Genomic DNA, 17367 nt, shown 5'->3' with positions numbered 1-17367 from the left:
CTAAACACATTTACCAAACATAGTCCCAGCTCTCATGGAGTTTATGTACTAGCTCATTTGAAGACTTTATGATTTCATAATTCTTGTGTTATTCTGTTTCTTCTTATGTTTCACTCGACACTGCTACTGATCAATGCACACTTTCTTAGAGTTTTCATCTGCAGTAGACAGTGGTATATATCTCCTAATGTTATACTTATCTTTGATCTTTTTCTTCTTCCTTCTAAAACCTCAATGTAAGTCTTACCCAGTATTCTGACTTTCACTTTTTTATATCTCTTCCTATATTTTTTGCTTGCTCAGTTTTCATTCTTTCTAATGTTCAAAATTTACTAATTTCTTAATGTTTTAGTCTTTATTTCCATGTTGTACTTTCACATTGTCAGTTGTCAGCTGCATAATTTTCAATGTCTTCAAGTCACATATTGACACTCAGACTTACCTTCCTTTCAGAAAGAATCTCCTGCTGCTCCTAATATTTCTGTCATTGACATTATTATTGTTTAACACAATTCTTTCTCAATTTCCAATTCATTCAGCTTTTCATTCTCAACTTACGTGTTTTCACTTCTTTGCATTTTCACTTCTGTCATCTTAAGTCACTCTTGGGCTATTGCAAATGTCAAGGAAATTCATCTCCAATGCAAATATTCTCCTAAACGAGGCTACTCTCCTCACTGATGCAGCATTAATACTCCTAAATGGTGACTCCTAATCCTGCAAATCATCAGACGCTCTTCATTGACTATTAGGGTAGCATTAAGGACTTTCTGTGTTCTTCCCCAAATTGCATTTCTGATTTTAATTCTCCTATAAACTCTGTGTTCTTGTTCCTCAAATATGCTCTGGGCATTATAAATGTCAACTTTTGGTTGTATCATTGTTATAGGATGACTTGTAATTTTTTTGTTGATAGTGGATATGATGTACCAGGTAAAAGGAACCAAGGTAAACAGGCCTTGTGTGTGAAGTTTTCTGTTGATCTGGCAGGAAGTAAGGCCATGTTTACTATTTACTATAGGCTGTAGCTATAGGAGTCTGAAGGTGTAACTTCCTCTGGCATCCTAATTCCTCTGGCTTCTCTCTTGTTGTATTTTGGTTTCCTTAGGACTTCTTAAATAAGGTCTGAGAGATGGAGTCCTTTCAGTTGCAGCCCTCTGCTAGTATATAGTAGCCTACTGATGTGGTGTCAAGGTGGAGTTAAGGTGTAAAGGTATTGAGTGGTAAAGTCAGAGGAATGGGGCCCTTCCACTATTCTGTGTTGTATCACAGTCTTTCAGGGAGCTTGTGGTCTTTTACTGTGACCTTGACAAGTGCTTCTCAGTTCTCCCTCCCCTTAGATAAGATAGGAAGTCTAGACCTTCCTAAGAAAAATAAGTGTACTTCAAAATGGCTACTTTTCATATGTCCTGGAAAGAAACAGAGGGGATTATCTTCCAGTTTTCACTTTGGGAACTGGGTAAGGCTTCTGGAGAGAAGACTTTGGTGATACCCTTAACACTTGTATCCCTAGAGTTCATTTCTCTCAAGCTTTTCCATGCTGAGCCCCTAGCAATTTGTTAATTCCAATTTATGTTTTCCTCACCCAGTGCTGGCTTCTTCAGTGGTTCCAGCTTCTGTGGTTTTGCTCCAATCAATTGTGATTCTCTGTACCTGCCTTCCTATCTCCCCTGGTTTTCCTTCCCTGTGATGCCTACTCTAATTCTCTGATAGATATAGGAAGAATTTTAACTATTAGTTTGTCTGGCTTTTTTGTTGTTGTAAAGATGAGACTGTGCTTCTAAGCTTCTTTCATGCTAAACTGGAAACCTAGAGGATTCTCTTACTGATTTTTTTAAGAATGAATTTTTGCCACTCTACATGACTTTCTTTGCCTATTACCATCTCCATTATATTCTTTAACATCTTAATATAATGACATATCTTTTATAAGTTCTTTTCTTAGTCACCCAATTTAAGCCGTCTTTTATCAGTTGAACTACATGACATTTACAACCTACGTCAATATCTGGTGTTACAGGCTCACAATAATCTTCAAGAGCTGTATGTTGTTATTATTATCACCATCTGATAGATGATGGATATGAGACACAGTGGGGATTCAGTGATCTTCCCAAAGTCACAAAGCTTGCAAGTACCTGGGTTTGGATTTGAACCCAGATAGTCTGACCCAGAATGTGTCTTCCAAATAGTATATGCTACTGGCTTTTATTAGCTAGACTTACTGTTAGCTTCTTTGGGACATGTTTCATATTTTCCTAGCTAACTTGTCCATTGTCTTAATATCCAAATGCAAGACATGGTGCCTTTTCTGTGGTACTTATCCAATCAGTAACTTGTGATTGATTGTCTTTTTCTACTACTAGAATTATCTTTATATCTATTTTCTAAATTTCCCAGGAGAGTAGCACTAATTTGCAACTTTGTTCTAAGCACTTTATAAGTAGTGTATCCTTTCATCTTTACCACAACCCCATGAGGTAAAGTACCTACAATAACTATCTCTTCTTGCTTCTAAATCCTCAAGAATTTACATAAGTTACTCAAGGTCACATACCTAATAAGTAGTAAAGTCAGGATTTGAATGGAAGCCTACAGCTAAAGTGCCTGCAGGCTTCACCATTGGTCCACCATGCTGAAGGTTTCTGCTCATTACATATTCATTAAAATAACCTAATAATACTAGTTTCTGTTTCAATGAAAATAAATATTCTCTGTTCTTATATGCTTTCCGCACTCTTTCAGGTAAAATGGCTCTGAAATCTAAACAAAGTTAAAGTTCATACCATTTATCAATTACCTAAAAGGTATATACTTTATTAGTTCTCCCTTCCTACATGACTAGTTTTCTTTTTCTTTTTACTTATTTTTTTTTTTTTTAGATTTTATTTATTTATTCATGAGAGACACAGAGAGAGAAAGAGGCAGAGACATAGGCAGAGGGAGAAGCAGACTCCATGTAGAGAGCCTGATGTGGGACTTGATCCTGAGACTCCAAGATCACACCCTGGGCCAAAGGCAGGCACTAAACCACTGAGCCACCCAGGGATCCCCAGCTAGTTTTCTTTTTGATCCCAGTTTGGCAAATAAAATCAAGTTACACAAGTGCTATTAAGCAAATGCATGTTTCTCAAGGCATCAACAATAACACGTAAAGAGGTTCTTCAGGATTCCTCCATTATGAAGATTAAGAGATTCAGAATCCGTGTCTCTAGCTACACTTATAGGAAGTGCCAACCAATTCCATTCATACGGTACCTTCATGTGATTGAGGTATACTTTCTAATAAGCAAATTAAAAGCTTTCAAAATAAGATGAACATACCCCGTTTTGGCATGTCTCAACTATAAGCTACATTTTTATACCAGATGAATGATTACTGAGGGAAACAGTTTATAGCACCAAAATTTGGTAATAGTACATAGAGCTAAGTTGAGACATGCTGTTGAGAAGTTTTTTTTTTTTTTTTAAACAGGTAATAATTATTATCAATGAAGAGTAATGCCTGAGGAATAAACTTTTGGAAAAGGTAGATAGAAATAAAGAAATGCCAGATCAATTCATTGGACAGCCTTTCAACAAGCAAATAGAAGTGATGTAATGACAGACATTTTCATCAAATGCCATGAAAACATTTCATTTGACTTCAGAGGCACTGTATCTGTGGTTGCCATTTTGACAACCAAAGGAAAACCTTCGTTCTCCCTCTGAGCATGTTTACATTTCATGGCCTTTAAAACTTGCAGACAAAAAGAGATTGAGGCATTTCAGCTGATAATCATTGTACCCCCCTTCTGTTGTAGGGTGAGGGACAGGCAGAAATTACAGAGGATGTGGAACCAAACTAAGTAAGTCTAACGCTGAACAGGGAGCATTTGTTATTTTAGAAGAGAGGCATACCGTATCACATTAAAAAAAAAAAAAAAAAAAAAAAAAACATTAGGCAGCTTTATTTTATGAACAATAAAAAAAAAGACTAAAACTGCTTACAATTTAAAAAGGAAGTGAATTCAGATCATTTGAAGTGGGAAATTGTGTTTTATGATTTGACCCTCGTATAAGTGAGTATGATTCTTCTGAGGGCACTGGAGCTGAAAAAAATATAGCTTTCTTTTGAAAGTATTAACAGTCTTTTTTTAAAAGAAATGTCAAATTTATTACCTTATGGCATAATGACTCAAACATTTTCAAAAACTCAAGATTGTAGCTAATAACATCCAAAAGACAAATTAGAGTCTTTACTGCATGCTAACGCCAAAGTGAAAAAGAATGTCCACTAAGCACACTGATGGATTCTGAATGTGGCTGATATCTTTTGGCTCTCTCCTGTCAAATAACAATGGTGATCTGAACAAAAGGATGCTGAATGTACACTATTTGACACTAAGTGGCCCCAGTTTTTGAAAATGTGTGTAATTCTTAAAGAGCTTTTAAGGTAAAAAGTGAATATTGATGAGAAACTTCTATCCAGTGCCTGATTTTAGCTAATTAAGATATGACATATAAAATTTGTTCTTTAGGAAGCTTAAGAACTTGTAATCCTAAAACCTGTATAAGTAAAATTGAAGTATTACATTGAAATGTACAGAAAATATCAGGAGGTGGAGGGAGAAGTAACATTCAGACATATTTAGTAAATGCTCACATTCCACAGTACTACATCTGGCCATGTTAAAGTTTTACAAACCTAACTGTGTACATTCTGATGTAATATATGAAAATTAAGTAACTTTTAAAATGGCCAACAGAAAACTATAAAGCAGTCTAAAATCAAACCAACAATCAAAAAATTCTGCTTCTGTGAAAGTCTGTCCCATGAACGTTGGGAAAAGGAAGTGTCGAGGAAAATAAATGTAGAATTGGAAATGAAGGTGGTTGATCATTCCAGAGCCACATATAAACAAAGTCAACTGGTTCAATGATTTACCATTAAATTCTAAATATGTTGTGGCAGTTGAGATTTTTAAGCTTTATTATCTGCTTTGACAAATTCTGAACTTTGTGTGGGAAGCTAGATTGACCTTCCCCAAGGTTTTGCTAGATATAAATAGGTAGTTCTCAATGAAGCGACTGAAAGTTTACAAACTTTTGAAAGTAGGTCTCGTCTGAGCTTTCTAGATAAAGAATGAGTCTATTTCTGAAAATATAATTCAATGTAAGGTTTTATAACTTTGTGATACAGTACATAGTTCCCAGATAATTCATATATTTCTATTAATAATTTCAAGAGGCTAAGCAACTTTTCACCTTTGTGAGTCTCGGGAAAAAATTTAGCATTGCAACAAGTCTAGTCCCCTTTCAAAGTCAGGCTTGGATACACTAGTGTTCTAGAATTTAAAATCCCCAGAGACCAAATTTGCAATGTTGCTTCTAAATTTCCAGGCATAGTTTTGTATTCTTAAATCTTAAAATGGATAAAAGTTCACATTTGCATGCATTAATACATCAGCCAGAAACTGACTTTCTGACTTTGGTGTTTCACTGCAGGATGTTGTAAGACCAAATTGAATATGCAAATTAGGAGAGGCTAGATGGGGTACACTTTGAAAACTCACTCAGAGTCCCCTAATGATTGGAAATGTTGTCTTTGATGCTGAATTTTACATAGCATTGTCTTATACTTAAATAAATATGCTTCAGTGAAACATGCTGGATTATTATCATCCCCAGTGAATTACATATTTTTTTACATTAAGTTTCATAATATAGCCCTAAAATGCAAATATTATATTGTTCTACATTCCTTTCAAAGATTGTCATCTCTTTGCTAAGCTGGTTTATGGTAGTTGCTATGATAAAAGTAAATACTGGGGGAAAAAAAAGTGAAATAGGAAATGATGATGGTGATGGTCAATGTAATTTCAATGTTAGAGAGTTCAAGAAGTGCCTAATGAGTACACTCTTCAGTGGAAAGTAATTGTGGTTATTTAGAATGATATTTTTCAATTTGTGTGTATTACTTTTTTGAATACCCATGTTGTTGTTAGAATATTAATAAGCATTAAGTTGTTAAGGACTTAATTAACAAAACCAAAATGTTGCTTCCCACCTGGGGTGCGATGAGAAAAATTATTAAGATACTGAGAATGCTGTGAGTGGAGTTCCACGAAGAGCCAATTGGCAATGACTAAGGATGGAGAATTCGGTTAACCTGCACTCAGATTGCTATGCAAACTTAAAATCTAACTTTTAAAAATATGTATCACATGATTAAAATTATTCAAAACAAACTTCTGAATTAGTGAAAGGTTAATGTATTTATGTAGTTAGAAGAATAAATTTACCAAAATACAAGGTTTTAAATCAGAATTCTTAATTTTTAAAATGGATTAATTTGTGCCAGTAGACACAATTACTTCTATTTCTTCTTCTCTAAATGTTTGACTTTCAATATCAGGTAAGCAGGAAAGTATGGTTTAAACATGATTTGTTTTTGAGATAGAGGTATATTAGTTCCCATTATATATGTCATACTATTTAAGAGCTGAACCATGAAATATAGAGTAGTTTTACACAAACATACTTAGTATTAATTTACCTTATTTGGAACTAGGTCAGGGCTATTTCTTCATATCCACTCTAGTCTGACTAGAGTCCATGCTTTCATCTTAACTATATAAGTTATTATTATAGTTCATTTGGATTATGCTACATTTCTTTTATTCAGGATAACACTGTAAAGTTTGTCTGATATTGTACTCTAAGTGCGCTTACGGGTGTGAAAGGCAATAAAATGAGGATACACCTAGATGTTCTTCTATAATCAAAGATAGCATAGATTTAAAGAATGTGTATTCTTAATGAATAAGCCACAGTTTTTAGTAGATTTGACTGAGGGAGTCTAGGTGTATCTTGGCTGCACATGCCACATGAATGTCTTCATTTTCCAAATAAGAAAATAAATATATGACATCCTTGCAAAGAAATATGAAAGAAAACTTTTCTGTGGCTGAATTAAAATATTTGGTATAATTTTCCTAATCCAATATTTGCTAGTCATGTATTTATAAAACGGTGAGTATAGAAGACAGTCCACTGGTGAAAGCCAGGAAATTTTTCAAGTAGTTTCCACTATTTTATACTGAGGAAAATCTTGCACCAGTCACTCATATGGCATATTCCTTGGTTATTTTTCTTGATTAAGATTTCTTTTTTAATTTGCCAGACTTTATAAAATGTTCTGAATGAAGATAAATATTTTCAGTAAAGAATTTTAAAAAATATAGGAGCGCTTGGGTGGCTCAGTTAGTTAAGCGTGGGACTCTTGGGTTTTCTGCTCAGGTTGTGATCTCAGAGTTGTGAGATCTAGCCCTACATTGGACTCTGTGCTTGGTGGGGAGCCTGCTTGAAGATTCTTTCCCTCTGCCCTTCCCTCCACTCACTTGCATGCACACTTGCACATGCACTCTCTCTCAAATAATCTTAAAAAAAAATAGATGCAAGTCACTTCCAGTATCTGGTCTAGCATGTAAGGAACTTGGAAGTCATTATTTCTTTCCTCATAATAGGAAAAAATAAAAAGCTGAACAAACTAAAAATCAACAACTCTTTTTAGATTTATTAAGAGAATTGAGGTTCCAAGGCAAACCACAGCTCCCAGACTGGAGACAAGCAGGTGGAAACTGAGAATCACAACTTACTGGAGCAGATACCCATAAGCAGAAGTTTCTGCAGAAGTCAGTACAGGGGAGGAAATCCAATACTATTATTGATGAATTGCTCTAGGCTCAATGTGAACAAGTTGGAGAGATAGTCCGGGGGAATCAGCATTAGGAAGCCCACGCACTTTTGTAAGTTTTAACTTGAAGCCCTATTAGTTTCTGACAGTGAAGACCAAAGAAAACTTTCTGCTTTCAGGAAGTAGAGGGGAAAAATAGCCATTCTGAAAATTTCCCAGAGCTTTCTGTTTTTTATAACAAAGCCCACCCTCAAGAGAAACTATTTTACTAGAACCTAACCTGAAAAAACAAGAAAGAAAGAAAGAAAGAAAGAAAGAAAGAAAGAAAGAAAGAAAGAAAGAAAAAGAAGAAAGAAAGAAAGAAAGAAAGAAGAAGAAAGAAAGAAAGAAGAAAGAAAGAAAGAAAGAAAGAAAGAAAGAAAGAAAGAAAGAAAGAAAGAAAAAAAGCTGACCTAAGAGATAAGGGATGAGAGAGATTACTGGGAATACTCTGGTATGTTTCTTACACTATTCATGAAGTGATATAATGACATCTTAAAGAGTAATTGGGTTAGTGGAATGTATATTGCAAATTCATTGTCAAATACTAGAAAACGTTTTATTTTTTTTTTTATTTATTTTTTTTTTTTGAAAACGTTTTAAATATATATATATATATAAAATATTGGAATCCTAAGTGATGATACAAAATGAAATCGTATGAAATGCTCAATTAAGGTCAGAGAAGACTGAAAAAGTGAAAGAAAAAAAAGAGAAACCAAGAAAGAACAATACCAGTGAATAGCAAATAATAACAAACAAGGTAAACGTTAATCCACCTATCTCAATAATCACCTTAAATGTTGCTAGTCTATGTTCACCAACTAAAAGACTAAGAGAAAATTAAAGCAAAACAAAAGAATCGTATATTGTCAGTAAGAAACCCATTTCCAGTATAAATACATAGAGTGGATAAATGGGGAAAAAATGAAAGAATGGAGAAAAATATACGATGTTAACATTAATCAAAAGAAACCAGCAGTGGCTACTTTAATCTCAGACAAATAAGATTTCAGAGGAAAGAGAACATTCTGGGATAAAGAGAAGGATTATAAAATGATAAAAAGGTCATTACACTAAGAAGACAAAACATCCCTCAGCATGTTAAGTACTTAACATCAGAACATCAAAATACGCAAAGCAAGCCTAAATAGTGTTGCAAGGAGAAATAGATGAATCCCTAGTATAGCTGGAGACTTTAACACCCCTCTGTCAGTGATAGGGCAGGCAGAAATCAATAAGGACATACTTAAAGGGAACAGTGTCATTAATTAACTGGACATAATTGATGTCTGTAGAATACTTCAACAGTAGAATATATATTCCTCATAACCTCACATGAAGCATTTACCAAGACAGCCCACATTTGATTCATAAACCACATCTTAACAAAATTAAAGGAAATCCTACAATGTGTGCTCTCAGACCACAGCAGAATTAAGGTAGAAATCAGTAACAGAAATACAACCAGAAAATTCCATAGTACTTAAAGATTAAACAAATAGACTTCAAAAAAATAACAAATAACCAAACAAAAAAAACCAAATAGACTTCTAAATAACATATTGATCAAAGAAAAATATCTCAAGAGAAATTTTGAAATATTTTGAATTAAATGAAAAAGCAAATACAACTAATAAAAATGTGTGAAATTTAGTGAAATGGTATATAGAGGGAAATTTTTAGCATCAGATGTATGTATTAGAAGAAAGATCTAAAATCAGTAACCTGCAGCTTAGGAAACTAGGAAGAGTAATTTTAAAACTGAAATCAGGAAATCTTAAAACAACCCACTTAAGAAATGTACAGGAGACATGAATAGACATTCTCCAAAGAAGACATCCAGGTGGCCAACAGATACATGAAAAGATCCTCGACATTATTCATCATCAGGGAAATACAAATCAAAACTACAATTCAGATATTGCCTCACACCTGTCAGAATGGGTAAAATTAACAACACAGAAAACAACAGATGTTGGTGAGGATATGGAGAAAGGGGAACTTACACTGTTGGTGGGAATGCAAACTGGTTCAGCCACTCTGGGAAACAGTATGGAGGTTCCTCAGAAAGTTAAAAACAGAACTACCCTACAATCTAGCAATTACAGTACTAGGCATTTACCCAAAGGATAGAAAAATACAGATTTGAAGTGGGGCTCCTGGGTGGCTCAGCTGGTTGAGCATCTGGTTCTTGACGTTGGCTCAGGTCATGATCTCAGGGTCCTCAGATCTCAGGATTATGCCTCACATTGACTCTGTGCTCAGCAGGGAGTTTGTTTGAGATTCTCTTTCACCCTCTCCCTCTTCCCTTCCCCCTTCTTATGATCAGGGATGCTCTCTCTCGCTCTCTCTCTCTCTCTCAAATAAATAAAGATTCAAAGGGACACATGAACTCTGATGTTTATAGCAGCATTATCAAGAATACCCAGACTATGGAAAAAGCCCAAATATCCATCAACTAATGAATGGGTAAAGAAGATATAGGGACACCTGGGTGGCTCAGTGGTTGAGCTTCTGCCTTTGGCTCAGGGCGTGATCCCAGGGCCACACATCAGGCTTCCTGCATAGAGCCTGCTTTTCCCTCTGCCTAAGTATCTGCCTCTCTCTGTGTCTCTCATGAATAAATAAATAAAATATTTTTTAAAAAGATTATATATTCACACACAATGGAATATGACTTAGCCACAAAAAATAATGAAATTTTGCCATTTGCAATGATATGGATGGAGGTAGAGTGTATTATTCTAAGCAAAATAAGCCAGAGAAAGAAAATTCTATATGACTTCATTCATATGTAGAATTTAAGAAACAAACAAAGTAGATGAGCATAGGGAGAGGAAAGAGAGAGGAAGGCAAACCAGAAGAGACTCTTAACTATAGAGAACAAACTGAGTGTTGCTGGAGTGAAGGTTAGTGGGGGGATGAAGTAATTGCGGGATAGGTATTAAGGAGGGCACCTGTGATGAGTACTGGACATTATATGTAAGTGATGAATCATTAAATTCTACTCCTGAAACTATTACACTAAATATTAACCAACCGGAATTTAAATAAGAACCTGAAATTACAAAAAAAATAAAGGGAAAATCAAAACTAAAACCTAGTTTTTTGAAAAGATTAATAAAATTGAAGACCTTTTGGACATACAAACCTAAAATGAAATACAAATTGCAAATTATCAGAAATAAAAAGGGAATCATCGTTATTTATTCATGAACACTAAAAGGATAATAGAAGTATTATATACGATTAAATGCCCCAAATCTGATAACCTAAGTAAGGCAATTCCTTCAAAGACACAATCCACCAAACTCACATGAGAAATAGATCATCTACATATATCTGTATCAAAGAAATTGCTTACAAAGGCACCTGGGTGGCTCAGTCAGTTAAGCGTCTAACTCTTGATTGTGGCTCAAGTTTTTATTTCAGGGCTGTGGGATGGAACCCTGCTTCACATCCTCATGTGCTCTCTCCCTAATAAATCTTTTTTAAAAAATGCATATGTAATTAAAAATCTTCCAAATCAGAAAGCGCTAGACTTAGATGGATTCACTGGTGAATTCTCCCAAAGGAAAAAAATTATACCAGTTATATATGTTCCAGAAAAGACAAGGAAAAAGAACATTTCCTACCATGTTCAATGAGACCAGCATTTCAAATAAAAAACAAAGACAACACAAGAAAGGAGAACTACAAATCAGTATCTCTCATCAAAAACTCTCAACAAATTAGCAAATCTAATCTCTAATCTCACGGAAACATTATATATATATGTATATATATAATGTGTGTGTGTATATATATATATATATATGCAGCACAACCAAGTGGGAATTATTCAAGTATGTCAGACTGGTTTTACATTTGAAATTCAATTAGTGCAATCCATCACATCAGCAGAGTAAATCAGAAAAATTAAATGATCATGTCAATAGATGCAGAAAAAGCATTTGACAAAATATAACCTCCATTTGTGATAAAATAGCTCAGTAAACTAAGAATTGAGGTGAATATCCCTAACTTGATAAAGAATATCTTGCTTCCGCAGCACATACTAAAATTGAAATGATAAACATAAGATTAGCATGGCCCCTACATAACGATGACACATGAATTTGTGATAGATTCCATATTTTTATGGTTATATAGTTAATACTAAATTATATATTTGAAATTTGCTATGAGAGTAGATTTTAAGCAATTCTCATACACAAAGTAAATGTGTGGTGTTGGATAGATTAAGTTGTGGGCATCCTTTCACAATGTATACAAATATCAAATCATCATGTTGTACACTTTAAATATATTTCAATTGTATTTGTCAATTATGCTTCAATAAAGCTGTAAAAAATATCTTCAGAGAACCTATAGCTGGGGGGAGGGGCAAGATGGTGGAAGAGTAGGGTCCCCAAATCACCTGTCTCCACCAAATTACCTAGAAAACCTTCAAATTATCCTGAAAATCTATGAATTCGGCCTGAGAATTAAAGAGAGACCAGCTGGAATGCTACAGTGAGAAGAGTTCGCGCTTCTATCAAGGTAGGAAGACGGGGAAAAAGAAGTAAAGGAACAAAGGCCTCCAAGGGGGAGGGGCCCCGCGAGGAGCCGGGCTGAGGCCGGGGCGAGTGTCCCCAGGACAGGAGAGCCCCGTCCCGGAGGAGCAGGAGCTGCACCGACCTTCCCGGGGGAAAGGGGCTCGCGGGGAGGTGGAGCAGGACCCAGGAGGGCGAGGATGCCCTCGGGCTCCGGGGACACTAACAGACACCTGCGCCCCGGGAGAGTGCCCCGAGCTCCCTAAGGGCTGCAGCGCGCACGGCGGGACCCGGAGCAGCTCGGAGGGGCTCGGGGGCGGCTCCGCGGAGGGGGCTGCGGGGCGGGAGCTCGGAGAGGCTCGGGCAGAGGAAGAGGCTCCGCGGAGGGGGCTGCGCGGTTCCAGGAGCAGCTCGGTGGGGCTCGGGCGGCGGCTCCGCGGAGGGGGCTGCGGGGCGGGAGCACGAATCCAACAGCGCAGGCCCCGGAGCACAGGGCGCTGGGACACAGCCCAGGATCCCGCCTCCCCCGGGACAGGCAGAGGCCGGGAGGGCCCAGGACAGCAAGGACGCTCCTGCCCCGAGCTGAGCAGATCAGCGGCCCCGTCCCGGAGCCTCCAGGCCCTGCAGACGGAGCTCCTGCCGGAGCTGAATCCAGGTTTCCAGAGCTGCCCCGCCACTAGGGCTGTTGCTCCTGGGGCCTCACAGGGTAAACAACCCCCACTGAGCCCTGCACCAGGCGGGGGCACAGCAGCTCCCCCAACTGCTAACACCTGAAAATCAGCACAACAGGCCCCTCCCCCAGAAGACCACCTAGACGGACAAGTTCCAGGGGAAGTCAAGGGACTTAAAGTACACAGAATCAGAAGATACTCCCCCGTGGTTCTTTTGTTTTGTTTTGTTTTGCTTTTTGATTTGTTTCCTTCCCCTACCCCCCTTTTTTCTCCTTTCTTTCTTTTTCTCTTTTTCTTCTTTTTTTTTCGTTTTTTTCTTCCTTTTTTTTCTCTTTCTCTTTTCTTTCCTTCTTTCTCTCCTCTCTTTTTCTCCTTTTCCCAATACAACTTGCTTTTGGCCACTCTGCACTGAGCAAAATGACTAGAAGGAAAACCTCACCTCAAAAGAAAGAATCAGAAACAGTCCTCTCTCCCACAGAGTTACAAAATCTGGATTACAATTCAATGTCAGAAAGCCAATTCAGAAGCACTATTATACAGCTACTGGTGGCTCTAGAAAAAAGCATAAAGGACTCAAGAGACTTCATGACTGCAGAATTTAGAGCTAATCAGGTAGAAATTAAAAATCAATTGAATGAGATGCAATCCAAACTAGAAGTCCTAACGACGAGGGTTAACGAGGTGGAAGAAGGAGTGAGTGACATAGAAGACAAGTTGATAGCAAAGAGGGAAACTGAGGAAAAAAGAGACAAACAATGAAAAGACCACGAAGATAGATTAAGGGAAATAAACGACAGCCTGAGGAAGAAAAACCTACGTTTAATTGGTGTTCCCGAGGGTGCCCAAAGGGACAGAGGGCCAGAATATGTATTTGAACAAATTCTAGCTGAAAACTTTCCTAATCTGGGAAGGGAAACAGGCATTCAGATCCAGGAAATAGAGAGATCCCCCCCCTAAAATCAATAAAAACCGTTCAACACCTCGACATTTAATAGTGAAGCTTGCAAATTCCAAAGATAAAGAGAAGATCCTTAAAGCAGCAAGAGACAAGAAATCCCTGACTTTTATGGGGAGGAGTATTAGGGTAACAGCACACCTCTCCACAGAGACCTGGCAGGCCAGAAAGGGCTGGCAGGATATATTCAGGGTCCTAATGAGAAGAACATGCAACCAAGAATCCTTTATCCAGCAAGGATCTCATTCAAAATGGAAGGAGAGATAAAGAGCTTCCAAGACAGGCAGCAACTAAAAGAATATGTGACCTCCAAACCAGCTCTGCAAGAAATTTTAAGGGGGACTCTTAAAATTCCCCTTTAAGAAGAAGTTCAGTGGAACATTCCACAAAAACAAGGACTGAATAGTTATCATGATGACACTAAATTCATATCTCTCAATAGTAACTCTGAATGTGAACGGGCTTAATGACCCCATCAAAAGGCTCAGGGTTTCAGACTGGATAAAAAAGCAGGACCCATCTATTTGCTGTCTACAAGAGACTCATTTTAGACAGAAGGACACCTACAGCCTGAAAATAAAAGGTTGGAGAACCATTTACCATTCGAATGGTCCTCAAAAGAAAGCAGGGGTAGCCATCCTTATATCAGATAAACTAAAATTTACCCCGAAGACTGTAGTGAGAGATGAAGAGGGACACTATATCATACTTAAAGGATCTATCCAACAAGAGGACTTAACAATCCTCAATATATATGCCCCGAATGTGGGAGCTGCCAAATATATAAATCAATTATTAACCAAAGTGAAGAAATACTTAGATAATAATACACTTATACTTGGTGACTTCAATCTAGCTCTTTCTATACTCGATAGGTCTTCTAAGCACAACATCTCCAAAGAAACGGAGCTTTAAATGATACACTGGACCAGATGGATTTCACAGATATCTACAGAACTTTACATCCAAACTCAACTGAATACACATTCTTCTCAAGTGCACATGGAACTTTCTCCAGAATAGACCACATATTGGGTCACAAATCGGGTCTGAACCGATACCAAAAGATTGGGATCATCCCCTGCATATTCTCAGACCATATGCTTTGAAATTAGAACTAAATCACAACAAGAAGTTTGGAAGGACCTCAAACACGTGGAGGTTAAGGACCATCCTGCTAAAAGATGAAAGGGTCAACCAGGAAATTAAGGAAGATTTAAAAAGATTCATGGAAACTAATGAGAATGAAGATACAACCATCCAAAATCTTTGGGATGCAGCAAAAGCAGTCCTAAGGGGGAAATACATCCCAATACAAGCATCCATTCAAAAACTGGAAAGAACTCAAATACAAAAGCTAACCTTACACATAAAGGAGCTAGAGAAAAAAAAAAGAAAAATAGAATCTGAGACTCTCAAACTCATTACAGAGATTAAGAATACATACAGTAGAAACAAAAACTCCCTAAACTTTCCTATGATTGATAACAAAGGCTAAGGCATGAGTTAATAACAATCTTCAAGTATATTAAGGACAATTGTATAGCACCTAGCTAATATTATAACTATGGTAGTGCTTAATAGAATCAAATTATGTGGAAAGAAACCATGCAATTATCTGATCTCCTTTATTTTGCAGAGGAAGAAGCTGAGGCCCAGAGAGGTTAGATGACTTATACAAACTCACAAAACAATAATTAAGTGTACTTGATTTCACTACTTGACCAACCTTATTTGGTTTTCATTCTTTAGAATAAAAAGAAATACCAAAAAAAAAAAAAAAAGAAAGAAAACCTATAGCTTACATCATTCATAATTGTCAGAAGCTAGCAGGAATACAGCAAGGTTGTCTGCTTTCAGTACTCCTATTCAACATCATCCTGGAAGTCATAGCTAATATAGTAAAGCAAGAGAGGAAAACAGAACAGATTGGGAGGGAAGCAATAAAATTGTGTGCTTTGCAGATGACATGATTGTCTATATAGGAAATCTCAATGATATAACATGAAAACTCTTGGAATTAAAGTTATAACAGTCGTCAGACACAAGGTTTATACATAAAAGTCATTTGCTTCATTATATACAGTCAACGAAAAATTGGAATTTGAAATTTAGGACACAATAACATTTTCATTAATAGCAGAGAGAGAAAGAACTACTTAAGTATAAATCTAACAAATAAATACAAGGTCTACATGAGGAAAAATACAAACTGGTAAAGAATCAAAGATCTAAATATATAGAGAAATATTCCATGTTTGTGGTCAGGAAGGATCAGTATTTTGAAGATGTCAATTCTCCCCAATTTGATGTATATATAAGTGTAATTCCATTCAGAGTTCTAGCACATAATTTTGTAAGATACTGATTCTAAAGTTTATATAGAGAGGCAAAAGACCCAAAATAGCCAACACAATGTATACAACACAAAGTATAAAAAAACAAAGCTGGAGAAATTATACTATCTTTTTTAAGACTTACTATGAAGCTGTAGTTACCAAGACAGTGTGATATTGATAAAATAATAGAGAAATGGATAAATGGAATAGAACAGAAAACTCAGAAATAGACGGACACAAATAAGATCAACTGATACTTGACAAAGGAATAAAGGCAATTCAACACAGAAAGGATTATCTTTTCAACAAATGGATATTCATATGAGAAAAAAATCTAGACACAGAGCTCAAACGTCTCATGAAAATTAATTCGAAGTGGATTATAGACCTAAAAGTAAAGTGTAAAACTATAAAACTCCTAGAAGGCAAAACAGGAGAACATTTAGGTAACTTTGGGTTTGGTGATGAGTTTTCAGACACAATACTAGAAACTTGAGTTGTGAATGAAAAAAATTGATGAGTTGCACTTCATTAAAATTAAAACTTTCACTCTACATTGGATACTATTAAGAAAACTAAAAGAAAGATAAGCCACAGAGTGGGAGAAAATATTTGTAAATGCATATCTGTGTCCAAACAAAAAAAAATGCTTAAAACTTAATTAAAAAACACAACCCAAGTAGAAAACATACAGAAGATGTGAACAGATACCTATTGAAGAACATACACAAGTGGCAAATAAGTATAAAAAATATTCCATATCATATGTTATCAGGAAAATGCAAATTGAGATGACATTGAGTTGAAATGAAATACCACTGCATAACTATTATAATAACTAAAATCTAAAACACTGACAACACTGAATGCTGTTGAGGATAAAGAAGAATGGGGACTGTCCTTTGTTGATGGAAGACAAGTTGGCAGTTTTTTCACAAAACTAAACATACTCATACCAAAGGATCCAATAGGAGAGAAAATGAGTGGGAAATATCAGAGAGGGAGACAGAACATGAGAGACTCCTAATTCTGAGAAATGAACAAGGGGTGGTGGAAAGGGAGGTGGGCAGTGGGTTGGGGTGACTGGGTGACAGGCACTGAGGGGGGCACTGGATGGGATGAGCACTGGGTGTTATATGCTGGCAAA

The 17367-nt window shown here is 36.5% G+C and overlaps 1 protein-coding gene and 1 pseudogene across 1 annotated transcript in view; both read left to right on the top strand.

The window, feature by feature from the left end:
* The window catches only part of MALRD1 (MAM and LDL receptor class A domain containing 1), a 754089-nt gene that overhangs the window by 544678 nt on the left and 192044 nt on the right, over positions 1 to 17367 (top strand).
* LOC119871153 lies at positions 11762 to 11860 on the top strand (annotated as a pseudogene).

Source organism: Canis lupus, chromosome 2 (assembly GCF_011100685.1).
Source record: "Canis lupus familiaris isolate Mischka breed German Shepherd chromosome 2, alternate assembly UU_Cfam_GSD_1.0, whole genome shotgun sequence".
In the NCBI taxonomy this organism is placed as follows: Eukaryota; Metazoa; Chordata; class Mammalia; order Carnivora; family Canidae; genus Canis; species Canis lupus.
The sequence above is the reverse complement of the archived record's forward strand: the minus strand, read 5'-3'. Positions and strand labels throughout refer to the sequence as shown.